Below are 16,968 nucleotides of genomic sequence, written 5' to 3' on the forward strand. Positions count from 1 at the left end.
GAAGTTAGTTGGTCACCATTAAAATTATCCAAACAGCTCCATGAATATTAAAAGTTTGGGGTCAAACAAAATTTAATTTTACTAGAATTCATCTCCTGCCATACCTTGAAGGTGATTTAACAAATCTGTGGTTGCCAGTTTGCTACATTTATTTAAATAAATTTAAAGAAGCATAAAAAGTAATACCATTCTGATCAGGCAGCAGATATTTCAACTGTATATAGCAGCAGCAGCAGCATCATGGTGAACTTAACTAGAACATAAATGACTGACTGCCTTTTTCTGCACTGAGTTACGTATTTTTGAATAACTTTTTATGGAACCATCTTCACTGGGTAAGCAATGTGCAGTTTTGTTTGTAGCTAAGTAATATAGCAGCTAGAGAATCTAGTTGCTTGGATTTCAAGGTGATGAAATGTTTAACATGAAAATTGGAGGAATGCATCCCAAAAAGAAATAGGGAAGTGGTCTCCCACTAAAATTCCAGAACTTGGAGATTCCATGCAACTTAATTATATTGTAGTTATAAAAGTTTTTTTTTTTTTTTTATTATTATTATTGGACCATTTAAGTTTATTCTTAATATTTCTGTGTTGAGATAAGAATCCACTGCAAATTCTTTAGAAGGCATTGGATTGAATTTGTGATCATTGAATTAGGTGAGAGCCCTGTAATATTGTATGGAAAGATTTTCAGGATAAAGATCTGTCCACATCACATCCAGTATCTAGCCACAAAATCAGTATCCCAGTTGATTGCATCTTGACCCCAGATTTGGTCATCTGGGTTTTCTTGGAGACCAGGAGGTGGTAGAGAAGATTTAGAGACAAGACTAAGCTGATATCAAGTCTGTGGAATGCTCCTATGAGGATAGATTGAAGGTGTTTGGGTTACAAAGTTTGGTTGATAAGCCTAACTTTTGAAACTTAAGATATTAAAGGGATTATGTAAAAATTGATTCAAAGGAAATTTTTTCAATATATGGCAAATAGTCATAGAACTAAGGGTCATCTGTGTAAGAGTGGTTAGTGAGCTGAGGTGCAGACTAGATTTTTTTTCATGTAGTAGAATGGATTGCCAGAATTAGTTGAGTTTCCTGACTGTGAATAAGCTTAAGGAGAGGTATGTGTGTATGATAGTTTAGGTCTCTCATGATAAATCTCTGGAGTTAATGGAGATTCTGTATTGTTGTTGTAATAATGTTTTGCTTTACACTAAACATAATTCTCAAGCCATTTCAGGCTTCCAGTAATTAGGTCAGTGGTCTTACTTCAGCACTGAGATTTACCTACTACCCAAGGATAAACATCTATCCATCACAGCATTCAGATCCATAGCTTAGCTGTCATTGACATAGATGCTTCGGAAGGATTCTACTAAATAAGATATCGAAGGAGGTAAAAAATCACTTGTAAGAACTTATGAGATGTCTTTATGGGAAAACTAACAAGCATAACTTCTGCACCACACTTCAGTTTATACAGAAATTTACTATTATGCTGAATTGCAATTTTGTTGCTGATGGCACTAAAATTAGCATGTAATCAACAGTGTTTTATAAATGATGTGGATAAGTTGATGTGTTATTATGGTTTGGAAGTCATAAAACTTAAGGTAAATCTCAGTCTTTGACAGGGGTCTTCAACCTTTCAGATAGTGTGGGCTGCATTAAAAATTTCAATGAAACCTGCTGGCCACTAAAGCTATACTGCAGTATTTAGAATTGTAGATGCTTTCCAGATTCACAAGGAACACTGTGCATTTGATACTTTACAAAAAGTCTTATAAAAATAAGCAAACTCAGCTTTAAGAGCATAGGTAGGAGTTGGGTTCATGATGAGTAAATATAATCAATACTTGAAAAAATAATGTAATGAAGAAAACATTCATTTTTTACAACGTCAATGGGAAACTTGGCAATGTTTTTTCTTGACCAGCTTGTCGATGTTGGAAGTTGCTATGTGCAGAGTATTCTCGAGATGTTGGTCTGTAATCTGAGTCTTGGACTTCACATGCTTCATTCTAGAGAACTGCTCACATAAGTATGTGCTTCCTAACAAAGTGCACATCTTCAAAGCATGCTGGTGAAGATTAGGGAATGAGTCCTCAGAAATGTAGTCTTTTGTAAAATGTAAGCAAGGGCACATTGAATAATTTTTCTCTCAAAGAAGAGTTGTTTTGGAGTTCAAGCAGTTCCATTTGTATTGAGCCTGGCATTTCGGCAGAATTGACACTGAATGGCATTGAAAATAAATCTAAAGAAGACTGTTGGTTATGAAAATCACTAAATATCGCATTGCAACACGGTTAATTTTGTAACGTATTCATCAAGATATGAACAGTTGGACTCAGCAAGAAGCTGAAAATGAATCTAGTTTTTTTTGCGAGTTGTGCCTTTCAAAGTTTGAGCTTGGCCACAAAAGCTTTGTGATCAGACCGTGTGCACCAGTTGATCTTTGGATTGTAGCTGCATACTTAGGTCATATGCAACGCGATGCCAGTCACAAAGGTGAAGTCTGTCATCCACTTTGGATTGTTAAATTCTGCAATCAGATTCCCCTTGGTTTGCATGAACTTTTGTATTTCGCTCCTTAAGTCAAAGACTCTTAAGAACCTTCCCTCTGCTCAACCAATGCACATCACTATAATAAACCACATCGCCGTGATCCGCTTTGCACTCTTGGGTCAAAAACTCTTGGAATTGACGATGATTCAATCCTCTTGCTCTAATGTTGACGACACTCGCAATAACTTTTATGACATTCTCAAATCCAATAGTTTTCATGCACAAATTCTCTTGGTGGATTAAGCAGTGGTAACAGACAATCTTTTCCTTCTAGTTCCGGTTCTCTCCGTAGTAGTGCAACAAATCCTTCGTTCTTTCCCACCATAGCAGGGGCACCATCAGTTATCACACCCTCGATGTTGGTTAAGCTGAGGTTGACACGCTGGTGCCTTTTCTTGGTGGCTTCAAGAATATCAGTGCCTTTCATAGGTATGAGCACTGACAGTTCTTCTGTCACAGTGAATTGTTGATACAGCCAGTTGTGCTGTATCTTTCACATCTGTGCTCTCATCTAAAGCAAATGAATAAGACATAAATTCGGACGACTGTTTTTTTTTTTTTTTTTTATTAAAGTTCCTTCAGTGTTATTGACAAGTTCTTCGACACGTCGTGTTACAGTTACCCCAGACAAACTCGGTTTTTTTTTAAACACTTCCTTATTATTTGGACACAGAATTTTGCCAGCAGTGATGACACTTGTCCAAGAAGGCTTTTGATTTTTTTAGCAATTTTTTCAGCTATTACATAACTTACTTTGATGCATGCTTTGCTCTCTTCTCTCTGCCTTTTTAAACATGCCCTGCTGGCATTTTAAATCAATTTGGAGATGATTCACTTTATCCACACAAAAGCTGCTCTTGAAGGTGATCGAAATTGGATGCATGCTTTGTCTCATAGTATTATTTTTATATTGTATTCTTTTTACACTGACTCATGACAAATTAAAACACCCTGGCTTATTGTCGATCAGCACAAAAAAGTACAAATTGGTCCACTTTTCATTAAAAACCCAACAAGAATCTCTTGATTTAAGCTTTTTACTTGTAGATGCCATAGTGATGGAAGGTGAACCCAAAAAATGATCCAAAATTATCCACTGAATGTCTGGCAATATAAAACCACAATAGGTTATGGCTGACACGACGAACCTGCATGTGCATATATATACGAATATCACGCTGTTCATGACCAACTGTGGATGAGATCCTCTTTATTTATATGAAAATAACAAAGTATTGAGAACCTTAGATGTATCTGGAAGGCACTAGTGCACTTGAACGAACTACTGCTTCAGCCATCTACCTGTGATTAGTAATTAAGTACTGCTTGATGCTGGTAGAGATGGCTGAAGAAGCATGTCTTTATTTTTATAGGATTTTATGTAAAGTATTAAATGCACAGTGTTCCATGTGAATCTGGAAAGCATCTTACAATTCTAAATACCGTAGTAGTATTTAGTGCTTAGTAGTCAGCAGACTTCATTGAAATTATTTTTTATTTAATCGTTTTAATATTAAGTGGCCATTTTTTCAAAATGGCCGGTGGGCCATGGCAAAGAGCTCCGCCGGCCATGCGTTGAAGACCCCTGCTTTATGAAATTCATTTCTCATTGTTCTATTATGCTATTTTTGGGTTGGGAAGAAAAAAATTTCTTGTTGGGGACCAATAGTTATTTTACTGTTTGAGTCAAACCTTCAGAATTTTACTTTGAGATTTGGTTATCTGCTGATAACCACTGATTTCTATTGCTATTAATTTTTATGTACTATACTATGGAAATGATCAGAGTTTTGGATTAACTTGTTTTTAATTTATTTTCTGTGAAATTCATTTTAAAATAGTGGTTTTGGAGTCTCCGTAGCTTATTTAGTATCGACAAGCCCTTTGGTCGGAAAGTCCTATGTTCGATTCCTGTCAGTGACATGACGAACCTTTTTATCTGATCTCTTTCGACAAAAGGTGAGTTAGCCGGTCTCATACTGAGAAAGGATTCACCTGGGAACTCAGTTTTTCATCCCTGAGAATGGGCAAACAGTGAACACATGCATTTACAGACATAGAACGCACCGGGAGGTATAGGGCTAACCACCTTATCCTTGAGTTACGGTTGAGAAGTCCAAGAATAGTTGGAAGGGCCTGGGTGCATAAGTGCTTGTTAGAACCACTGACAAGATGGTTTTGTTACATCTTGTTAACTGCTACCTTTTTTTTTTTTTTTTTTTTTTTTTTTTTTTCAAATAATAAACATGAATTATAAATCATATTTAGGGGATATGATAAGTTGGTAGGTTCTCACTGAGTACTGATGAGGATGGGCTGGCAGTGTGGGATATAATCAACCAAATCATTCTCACATTCCTGACATATACCCTGGGGGGGGGATGCAAGAATTACAACATATTAATTCCACCTTCTTATCTAATGATTTTAAAGGTTCTTTCATCAAAAGAGCCATTTAACAGTAATGGTATCTATACCTCTCCAAATATAGAAGAAATAACTTTAATCTCATTCTTATGTGCTAGGCATTAGTGAAGGCATAGTGAATATTTTTGTTACCTTTTGCTCTCTCAGAAAAATCTGTGGGACAAGCTTCCACCTCTCAATTATCCAGGCATCTATTGAATTCCTTGCTCTTGTGGGCGATCTTATTTTGGACAAACAGGAAGATCTGTTTTTCTTCAGCTAGAAGAACACTCTTATGAAATAAGAGTCTGGACTTGTGGAGCCTGCTATCAACACTAAATGTAGAGTTCATTGGAACAATAAGAGACTTCTTCATAAGTTGTTTCTCGTAGAATGGCTTTATAAAGAAACAAGCAAAACTTTACTTCACTCTCCTAACTTAAACAGATCTGATGGTCTACATCTATTCCCTTTAGTGGTAGATAAGAAAGATTAGCTGATTTAAAAAGTACTAACTCATCGTTAAATTCCTGACATGTACCCTCAAGGGGTGTACAGGATATGATAGTACTACATGAAAAATTTACATCATTACTAAGTAGGGCAGCCTTTCTCCATAGTACCTTATGAGAGGTGTCCAAGGCATGGTCAGAAAGCCCTGAGCGACCATAGTGGTGGAACTGGATTTAGGCTTTGTGTCCAATAATTTGGCTATCTGGCCATAATAGGACAGCCTGCAACTGCATGATGGATCTTGGTAATGGCTGGTCTTTGGGGGGTGGGGGTGAATATCACTGCGTTCACATTACTGCTTTATTCCATGAAAATAGCAATTTGACTTTGCCAAAATATTGCAAAGTATTAAGTTTTTCTAATTAATAAGATACATTGCTAATTTCCTTTAAATAATACTAGCTTTAGATGTCTGGAGTAATTATGTTGAAAGACTTAAATGAAATGAGCAGTGATAAAACAGTAAAATATCAAGTGGAATGCAAAAGGAGTATATATATGTATTTGAGATAGAAAAAGCTATCAAAATCCAGAAATGTGGGAGTGTAGCTATAGTCAATGTTTGGTCAGATATAGAGGTATAAAACTTGTATTGGCTACACTACATAATTCAGAGGGCCTGGTCAGAAAGTCTAATTCCAGATCATTAGAGTAGATCATCTATCTCTCCCTTCCATCTGCTTCAGACGGGTTGGGTTTCCTCCTAATGAGGAGTCATGGCAAAATAATGAAGTCAGCATGCCACTCCTCTGCTGCATCCTTATTGGAGTATTCATGACTGTAGTCAGTGTGTGTTCACGGGGAGCCGGATTGCAGGATGAAAAAACCCCAGCTAAACTGGTAGGGAAAACCCTACTGCCTGTGCCCAAGACAGGCTAACTTGGCTATGACTGAGGAAGATCCTTGAGCTCCTCACGTCTCAGACAGGAATCGAACCTAGGATACTCCTTCCCCAGGCATATGGCCGCGAAGCGCACAGCCACTAGGCTAACCGTGTGGACAGAGTAGATCATAAATAATGAATTTCTGTGGTTTAACGAATTATTTAATTTCTGGTATGGTGACCATATGTCTAAACAGATTGATTTGATTTAAATAAGAACTTAAACCAGTAAGGTTTTTAAGCCATTGCATTATCCAGGACTTGCATCATCTGGAGTTCAAGATGACTAGAAAAAAATTAATTGAACATAACTTTTTATAAGATTCAACAAATAGTGACAAAAATTGCATTATATTAACTAATGTGGTTTTTGCTGTCATGTTCTCATATCCCAGTTCTGTAGTTAGATTTTTGATGAATGCAGACCCTACTTGATGTAGGATTAACATTGGTTTTTGTTGCATTGTGTGGAGCATTTTTAAGGCATCCCTTTTTTAAATTTTCTTATAAAACAGTTATGATCAATATATGGCATTTTCTTTTTTTTTCTTGCTAAATTACTTGGTTTGGTGGCCTGTATTTGTGTGGAAGGGTAATCCTGATGTCTGCTTTTTTCCCTTTTTTTTTCTTATTGTCCTTTGTGTTCAGACATGTATTTCTCCAATTTTATATATTTGGTTTAATCCTTTATCGAAGTGTAAGCAAACGAAGTTTGCACATGAAGCATTTTCAGGACTGGGGCAACTCGTGGTAAATGTGGTATAAGTTCTGATCACTTGCCTTAGTATCCCATAATGCAAAGCCCATCTCCTTGGTGACATGTATAATGCTATGCATTAAGGGAAGGGTCACTACCCAGACTGGTTTCGACCTTTATTGAGGTCTCATCAGTGGGAGCCAGACCCAGAGGTGGTAGAAGTAATGCAGAAGTCATATCAATATCACATGTATTTCTCCATCTGGCCTACATGGCAAATGCCACAAGAGCAGCGAATATTTATATACTCTGGTTTCTTTATTGGAGAATGTGGAGAATTTATTGAATGTATAAACCTCTAAATCTTATACATTGGGAAAAAGAAATTACTTGTAATTGTGGAGCAGCATTGCAACTTTTATCTTGCATCAAGGATTTTGTTAATCTTCAGTTTGTATCCATTGAGGAAAGAGCAAGTATGCTGAAGGTAATGCAGTTATTTTTTAAATTTCTTTCTCTGATGTGCTGAAAATGTAGGCCTTAGCCTGTAATGCTTTCACCATGCTTACCTTTTCTAATGAACGCTGGTGTGAAAGTGGCATATCTTCCAGTTGTGATTAGTTTTCTGTGTACAGAAAAGATAAATGTTTTTCCTTCCTCAGATGCATCCATCAAATAAGATGTCAATGAACAGTAACTTTCTGTGAGGACCTCCCAGTTCAGGAGTGAAGTTAATTTTGGATGCAAGTTTTTTTTTTGCTTTGTTTTTTGTTCCCAACCAAATAATGAAAATCTCATCTGTGTGCTATGATGCCTACTTTTGGAGATAAAGCAGTTAAGATGCCATGCTCTCAGGCAATACATTCTAATCATTCATAACTCTTGATGCAAAAAAAACTGCTCCTCGCAGCTTCCAAGGATGACCTTGTTCTCCCTCTATCTCCCACCATTTTATAAAAAAACCTCTGTAATGTTAATCCTATAACAAATCCTTACCAATTTATATATCTATCTTATCATCCTCCAGACCCTGTAAATTGCATCCTCTCAACCTTTCTTCATATTCAACATTCCAGAGATCAGAAACTACCTTAGTCACTCTTGTCTAGACCCTTTCCAGCATCTCTTCATACTTTGAAAAACTAGGTGACCAAATCTGTGCAGGGTCCATATATGTGGCCTAATCAAGGCATTATACAATGGAACCAGAATCTCTTGACTTCTGTAAGTCAGTATTCTCTGCATCATTGTTAGAATTTTGTGTTGTCCTCTAAATTTTAGATCCTTATTCACTACCACCCCAAGATCTCAGATTTCCTCCATCTCTAACTATATATCTCCCCACATCCATGCCTATTCACTGTATTTATCTTTCCTCTTCCAAGAAGGCCACAACATCTCTACTTCTCATAGTTTACTGTTTGCAGATGCAAAGTTGGAATAGTGTCCCTAAAACAGACCTCTGAGGCATGCCACTTTCCTCTTCCAAGATATTGTCCCCCTCCCCATACACAACTAGCTGACATCTATCACTTAGCTAATCTTTAGTTCAATGCACTAGTCTAATATTCAACCCCATGTGCTCTAGTTTGATTATCAACTTATGCAGCAATCTAGCAAATGGTTTTGCAAAATCTAAGTATACTACTGTGTATATCCATATCCCTCATCCAATGTAGCTGTCACCTTATTCTAATAAGTAGATTATTAAAACATGACCTCCCTTTAGCAAATCCATGCTGTCCAAAGATAATACCACTGTCAATTCAATTCTGGACCTGGTTCTTACCAGCCTCTCGAACACCTGACACACAGATTGGCATATAACTTAATGTTTGAGTTCTGTCACTTCCCTTATGAAGCAGTACAATCTTGCATTTCTTTGGAATGCAAGATTGTATTAAACAAATTCAATTCCCTGGGCACTTTCTTTCAAAATACATGGTGATATATCAAGTCCCATAGCCTTATTAACATAAAGTTTTGTTCAACTTCCTATATACCTCTTCTTCACTGTCTCTCCTCATCATCCACTGTTCCAAATTTTCTATTTTGTCACTTTCACAAGGATGAAAGACCTTTATGAACTGATTATTAAATATCTCAACTATATCCTATGCAGCAGCTATTCTTATACCATTTTCTCCAACCACTGCTATCCTACCATAATCTATTTTATTGTTGGCTACATATTGAAGAACACCTCCCTAACGGTATTTTGCTTCATTAGCTAACTGCTGCTCATCTGCACTTTTGCTACCCTTACAGAGTCATCCTCCTTGCCTGTTCTTTGTACTCCTCATCGAATTGATTATCACTCATCTTATGTTGCCTTCTTTGTATTGCATGCTTAATCTCTTCATTCATCCATTTCACACCTACCTTATTTAACCTTCTGACCCTTGAAATACATTTAGACATTGCTTCTACTAGATTGTAGAAGAGGAATTAACATATTTCATGGTGGCATATATAGACATGACTACTCAGGAGTCAGCCAAAAACGTTTTGTGGATGGATAAATTTGGAGGCACAAGCATAAGAGATATTTCTAAACTATCACTGGTAACAAGTTTGTGTGCAAGATTTATTTAAATGATTCTAATTTAGTGATGCTTAATCCAAATCTGCAGATTCAATCTGTTTTTTTAACAGAAGCATATCTTTAACATATTTTCATAGGCTCTAGAATATTTTATCAAAAATTAATTGGTACTGAGGCATTCATACAGCAGTAGTCTGAAAATAGAGGTTTGATTTGAGTAATAGCATAACACTCAGCTTTAGTTCTCACTTGCACTTGGATATCTTTTGGATCTCACTTTAAAAAATGAGTTGGAAAATAAGTGTACAATGTTTTTGTCTATCGTACATATTAAGCTGAAATCTGGAAACAACAAATGCAAAGTGAATCAGGGTGAGAGGGAATGATGGAAGAGGAGAGAATAGAACCAGTAGAAGAAAGTGAATGAGAAAATGCAAGTGTGTATGTGTGCGAGAGAGGTGAGCAAGGAAGGAACATTGGTAAGAGGTGTGTGATGTATGGAGACTAGATTTGTGCTGTGCAAAATAGAATGCCTGGAGGAATTAAAGTATGGCTATGCCAATTAAGAGAGGTGAAAGGGTGGATGAGATGACTTGACTGGTGGTGGATAAGAATGACTGGAGAGGCAGTGCAAATTGGGTGGCAAGAGATCTGAGGTTCATGCTCTAGGTTGTGTGGACTAAGACAGAGGGAAGATTGTATGTGTTGTCTAGGTATGATAATGCAGAGAAGAATATTAATAATGAATAGTATAATAGCCAGAATGTGTTTAAGATAGTTGGAGGGCATTTTGAGGACAAAGGAACAATATGCAAGAGATGGCTTACATTTGAACGAGGAAGGATGTAGGTATCTGGAGTGAATGCTGTTCTCTGAACGAGTTGCTGTGCAGGGAAACTAGAATTATTGGGGGGGAGAGCTCTTATGGGAATAGATGCTTGAGAGAAGGGGAATAAGTTCAGTAATACTGAATCCATTGGAATCTGGAGGGGATAATGATAGGTATAGAAAGAATGAGTTCTTTATACTAATGCCAGGAGTATCTGGAATAAAGGAGACTAATTGGTGGCACTGATAGCATCAGTAGGTCCAAAGATTATTGGGATCTCTTAGACATGGTTGATGGAAGCTGATATACTAACAGGAATAGAAGTAGCAGGGTACAGCATTTTTTAACAGTATAGGAAGGGAAAACAGTGGCGGACTACTGCTTATAAGTGACATGTCCTCTCAGAGTGTAGGATTTTGGAGCGCAATAGCACTGATTTTGAAAGCATATGGTGTGAGGTAGAGTTGGACAGGATATTTAGTGGGGGTGTTACTACAAGACATGGAGCATAGAGGGGATGAGGAGCAGGAGATGTTTAGGCAGTTGAGCTTGGAAAGTGCAAGAAGAATGATTTGTTATAGGAGATTTTGACTATAGCAGTATAAATTGGGAAGAGGAAGCTGCATGTAGTAATAAGGGAGTGGAATTTCTAGAATGTCTTAGGCAACATGTAGTAAAAGGAACAAGAGGTTGAAGAGTTTTTTTTTTTGGATTTGGTCATAGCATCAGAAGAGCTGATTATAATTGAGATGGCATCTCTCTTCCCAGTTGGAGAGAGAGAGTGACCATGTGGTTTTGACTTGGAAGATGAATAGACATGCAGGAATATCAAAAAGAATTGATGTGGCTATACTAGTTTTAGATATCAGATGACTATAGTCTTAGATATCAACTTGAGGTAGTTGCATGGAGGGAGGAATTGTAAGGGGAAGATATCATTAGTGCTTGGGAAGGAATATTTATTAGCAACAATACCAAGCTGTATACTGCGAATGAAGACGACAACAATATGGTGTAAAATGGATGACGAATAATATCACGGAACTGCAGGTAAAAAAGAGGTTATGGAAAAGATAAGGAGCTAGGTGGAGAGAGATGCATGAAAGATATGACTCAGGCCAGGAGAGTGACAGTGTGGTAAGAAGGTAAAACTGGAATATGAGAAGAGATTGGCTCTGAGATCCAAAAAAAAATCCTCAGCAATTTTTTTGCTATGTGGCTAGTAGGAGGAGAAATGTAGAAGAATGACATGGGATACAAATGGGAATAGTGACTGATACAAAGGACATAGTGGAGTTGTTCAATGAACACTTTATTGGGATATTTCATCCTGAAGAAATTAGTTTTAATACTAGAGGGATAGGGCAGGTTTGAGGTTTAGAAATGCAAGAAGAGAATGCTTTAAATACCGAGCACTCTAGATGTCAATAAAGTAGTAGGACTGGATGGAATTTTCGACTGGTTTTGAGATAATATGCTAAAGAATTGAGAGCTCCCTTGACCTGGCTTTTTAGTGAAAATCTGACCAAGTAGAAGGGTAAGATAGTGCCATTGCATAAGGGTAGTAGCAGACTGGAAGTGTCAAACTATAGACCAGTTTTTTCATCAGTAGTTAAGCTCTTGGAGAAACTAGTGAGGGATCATATACAGTGTTGGGTAGAGATGAGGGTAATGTTATCTGTGCGAGTCAACATGGATTTAAGGGGCATTCTTGCTTTAATAATATGATTTACCTTTTTATAATAAAGTGACAAGAGTAGTTGATGAGGGAAAGGCATGTTCTACCATTTTTTTATTTGGATTTTACAAAGGCTTTTATAGGGTACTTCATGATAAGCTGATATTTAAGTTTTAGCACATGGGTTAGATGTCAAGTTAGTGAACTAGGTTCAGGATTGGCTATCTGATAAGCATCAGAGTTGTGAATGGGAGAGCAATATCAAGAAGGCAGAAAGTTAAAAGTGGGGTTCCACAGGACTTAGTACTGGCATCTATGTCTAACCTTTTATATCAATGACATTGCAAGGGAGATATTCAGTTTGCAGATGTTGGTAGCCCTACAAGTTTTGAAAAAACTGGATAGATGGACAAATCAATGGGGTGTCAGTTAAATGCAGCTAAATGTAAAGTCTTCAAGTTTGGGATATATTGATGGGAGGCTGCATCCTCTATTGGAACAAGTAGGGGAGGCAAGGGATCTTGGGGTGATTGATAGAAACCTGAAATTCAGGGAACATATTGTAAAGGTGGTGAATGTAACTTAGAGGATTGCTGCAATATTGAGGAGGACACTGACCTGCAGAGATAAGATTTGTCATTCCATTGTATGAAGTCCTGATTAGACCACACTTGGACTATTCTGAAATTTGGTCCCCAGGATTTGAAGGAGATAAATTAACTGGGAATGAGTGCAGAGGTGGATAAAGATGATATCAGGACTGTACAATATTAGTTATGAAAACAGGCTGAGGGAATGTGGACTGCAGAGTTTGGTAGATAGGAGAGGTGATATGATTGAGACTTAAACTGTTGAGAGATAGTTACCGAGTTGACACTGAAGATTTCTTTTTGTTTGGAACAGGGGAAGGAGCAAGAAAGAGAGGCTATCCATGGAAGTTATAAAAGGAAGGGGGTGAGGAGTGGTTTCTTTGCATGAAGGGTGGTTGAACCATGGAATTCATTTTCTGATAGTGGTGAAAGCATGAATGATTAAGGAGTGGTATACTTTGTTTTCTAGGATGGGCCTTTCATAGTGAGTCTTGTGACTCCATGGAGGCCTGAATCATAATAAAAGTCACTTGCATAGTAAGGACTACATATTTTCACTATAAGTAAAGATATCCAAATCTTTTAACAGCTTGCAAATCTTTTCAAGAAACAGGAGAAACCTACAGATTTGATCTAAGAAAACTACATATGCAGATTTTTGACCTTCATTAGCAAATCGGCAATACAATACAAATTGGAAATAGTACAAAAATTGTCATTCATTCTTTTACACTACAAAAATCTAACAACAAAAAAAAAAATTTTTATATTGTACTCCTTGATTATTACAGATCTAAATTTTCAGAATAAAATTAAAAATTTAAGTACCAGAAATTTTTGGTCACCAGAAATGATATTTATTTTTTGGTACTTGGTCCAAGTCTTATCTTGACTTTAGTTATGAAATGTGGAACCAGTATAAAAATTGGACTCCATTTTGCATAATCTAAAATTAATTTGATTCAATGGAAATGCTAGTTTTAATTTGGAGATAATGATCATTTAGTTATCTGAACTTGACTCGTGAAGCATCATTCTTTGGATCTTCCACTACAAGATTTCAGCAGATGGAATTAAGTGACCTTCATTAGACTTGAATTACTTAACCATTAACTTTTTAGTTTGGATCTCTTTTTTCAGTAATGGAACTTAGGAATTTTTTATCTCCTGTATTTTAAGACCAGAATGCATAGCAGTACAGACTTCAGAAAGGAGAGTGCATTGCATGATGGGATACTTCACATGCAGACTTGCACTTGAGTATTGGATTAAACAAGCATATATTATTTCTTCTGTTTATAATTTACATAGAATAGCGATTTAACTACCATAGTGTTAGTGGTCTTAATTTTTTAGCCCAAAACTTGGTTCTTATTTGTGTATTATCAGAACAAACTTAAAGTATTTTCCTTGTATAATACTAATGGACTGTCCATACTTATTGCAGTACATAACAAATATATTTTTGATTTCTAAGTTGGTGGAAGTACTAAGATGCAAAAACCACCATTTTTAATATTTGACAATTGTATACTCATTAGTAATTGCCTTACTAATGAGTACACAAAGGAATTTAGAAAACATTTGCTTATAACACAGGAAGATAGTTTCGATTTAAACTGAATCCCCCCCCCAAAAAAAAATTTTCTATGAATATTAAACTTCCAAACTTTGTTCAATGCTTCAACAAAATTGGACCTCTATTATAATTTAACTTAAATTTCTGAATTTAAGGAAGATTGATGCTCAAACTAATGAAGTATTAAAACATTCTCATTAAGCCTTTTAATGAGAATGTTGTAATACTTCATTAGTTTGAGCATCAATCTTCCTTAAATTCAGAAGTTTAAGTTTAAAAATTAGAGTAACAGAATTGCATGTTAGGAAAAAAAAATATTTAATATGTAGCTAAAATTCTACATATTAAATTTTTTTTCTAACATGCAATTCTGTTATTGTAATTTTCATAATAAACTAGAAATATTGGCCTGTGACTAGTAGGCTTAGTGCATTTTCTAAGCTTCAGTTGCTTCTGATATTGGTCAAGTCCTGTATTTTTGATTCATCTCTTCTTTAGACCAAAGAATTGATCTATGAAAAATGTTTCTACTGAGCAGTATAATAGTATTGATGGTATCTAAAATGTGATTAGTAAAGTCTGTTGCTAGTACTCTGTATGAGAACTTAAAACAAAAAGGTAGTCTTTTTTTATTATTATTAAAAAATAAAAAGCTAGAAATTGAAATAACCAGTAAATTAATAGTTACCATGAAACATCCATCCTGACATTTACATGTATCCCCCCCCCTCCTCTTATTTACTAAAGTTACTGTATGATGCAGGAAATAAATGCATACTTGTGCTCTGTGCCAGTTTTTTTCTCTCCCTTTAGTTAACAGTTTATCAGCAAAATAATACCACCATTCCATGTCTCAAACTTAAATTTCACTATAAATTGGTTGTAACAACTAATACAAATCCTGTATTCTAACTAGATGCAGACTAGTTCTAATACTACACTGTGGTAGATAATAGATGAAAAATTAAAACCCTTCGGAACAGAATTAAGTTGAAGCAACATTGATGCATAGTGTCATCTCTTTGAATAGTTTGGAGGTACTTGTTGAAGTTTAGTGAAATCAGAATAGAGAATTTCCATCCTATACGATGTCAATTTGGGTAGCTTACAGGCCTATTCAAAATAGCTATCTCTGAAAGATAGTAATCCCTAATGCAACCAGGTGTGTGTAAAATTCTATATTCTTGTGATCTAAGGTATCTTACATAAGTTCTGCTTGTTGATCTGATCTTTTGAAATAAACATCTTTTGCAGTGCAAAATACCCAAGTTAAAATCTGGGCTTGAACATCATGCAGCCATGACAAATCATGCCATTGATTGGGACATGCCAATCATCATTACACATCTAATTGAGGAATTCACTTCCATGGCTTTCAAAAGAAAGAAACTAGCAAGTCATCTTATGACATCTGGAAATCTTAGCAGATCTAAACATACCATGTAAAACTACAGTTTATTAGTAGTAAATTAACTATCAAAACCTTTTAATTTATAGCACCTTACCATATCAGATTACATGTCTGTAGAATACTATGGTTTCATGGAATGCCACTCTACATGATACATTTTAAGTTATGGTATATGGAATAACTAATTTTTATGTACATGTTAGAAAATGCCTTTTAGGAATTTCAAAAATCTTACTTCATGTAGAGCACTTTTGTTTTTATTGGACTTGGTAAGTCTGCATAGAATTTCTGAAACTTCTTTTGGATTTTTTTTTAAAGTTATGAATCATACAATATTTCTGCAATATATTTCTTTTGTTGCCTATTTCAGTTCTTTTCTGCATCTTTAATATGTTCTGTTAGGATCTCTGTAAACCTTCCTCTTTCATAAATGGATGGAGACTACTTATGTCATTTTGAAGTAATTTAGATGCTGTCAAGATGTAAGGCAGGGTTACTGCATCTTTTTTGTATTTTTGATTTTCATGGTTATTTTCTCCCCTTGGATGGGAAGATGGAGATTATCACTCTCTTATGTATTTTAAAATAGGGTGTGGCTGGGGCATAAGTTCAGACTCGTTCCGTTACTGTTATGAAACGGTCATTTGAACCATAGTTATTTAATGCCTTGTATATGCATGCTTACTACACAAGTGACATAATGGAAACTTGGTACCACATCAATACAACACAAGCTTAACTTGCCCTCAGTTTTTGTCCAATTTTGGGTGAAATTCTTCAAATGGTATAAGAATATTCCCTTTATTCATGCAAATACATTATACATTTAAAAAAACATAATTTATTCTCCCCCCTCTTTTTTTTTTCAATACAGAATCTTGGGAGTAAAGCATTTGATGGGGGGGTGGACTTAAAAGATGAATGATCCTTTTCTTACTTCAGATCCAGTTACCTTAGATTCTCTACCAACTTCCTGAACCTGCAAGTTGTGAATTAGTCCTCTTGGAAAGGCATGATTGTAAGAGATTTACTGCTCAGAGGATATAAAATTGAATCACTTAAATTCTTCTAAAATCTTATTTAAATCCCATGGGGGATAAATCTAGATATTTATAAACTTGTATATTTAAAGGTATTGGGCAAATACCTTTTAAAATTTTTGTAAGTCCATACTTTCTTTCTTTATACAAGAAAGTTCGCTTTCTTTGACTTGGTTAATTCTGTGCCAGTGCAGTTGTTTTAAATCGCATACTTTCATTTAATTAAGATCT

At 35.8% G+C, this 16,968-nt stretch overlaps 1 protein-coding gene across 5 annotated transcripts in view; it reads left to right on the top strand.

The window, feature by feature from the left end:
- Positions 1-16,968, top strand: part of LOC150108180 (uncharacterized) — a 122,800-nt gene that overhangs the window by 47,226 nt on the left and 58,606 nt on the right. The gene's annotated exons all lie outside the window — the stretch shown is intronic.

The sequence above is a fragment of the Typopeltis vanoorti genome, chromosome 3 (assembly GCF_054136105.1).
Source record: "Typopeltis vanoorti isolate ZY-2024b chromosome 3, IOZ_Tvanoo_1.0, whole genome shotgun sequence".
NCBI lineage: Eukaryota > Metazoa > Arthropoda > Arachnida > Uropygi > Thelyphonidae > Typopeltis > Typopeltis vanoorti.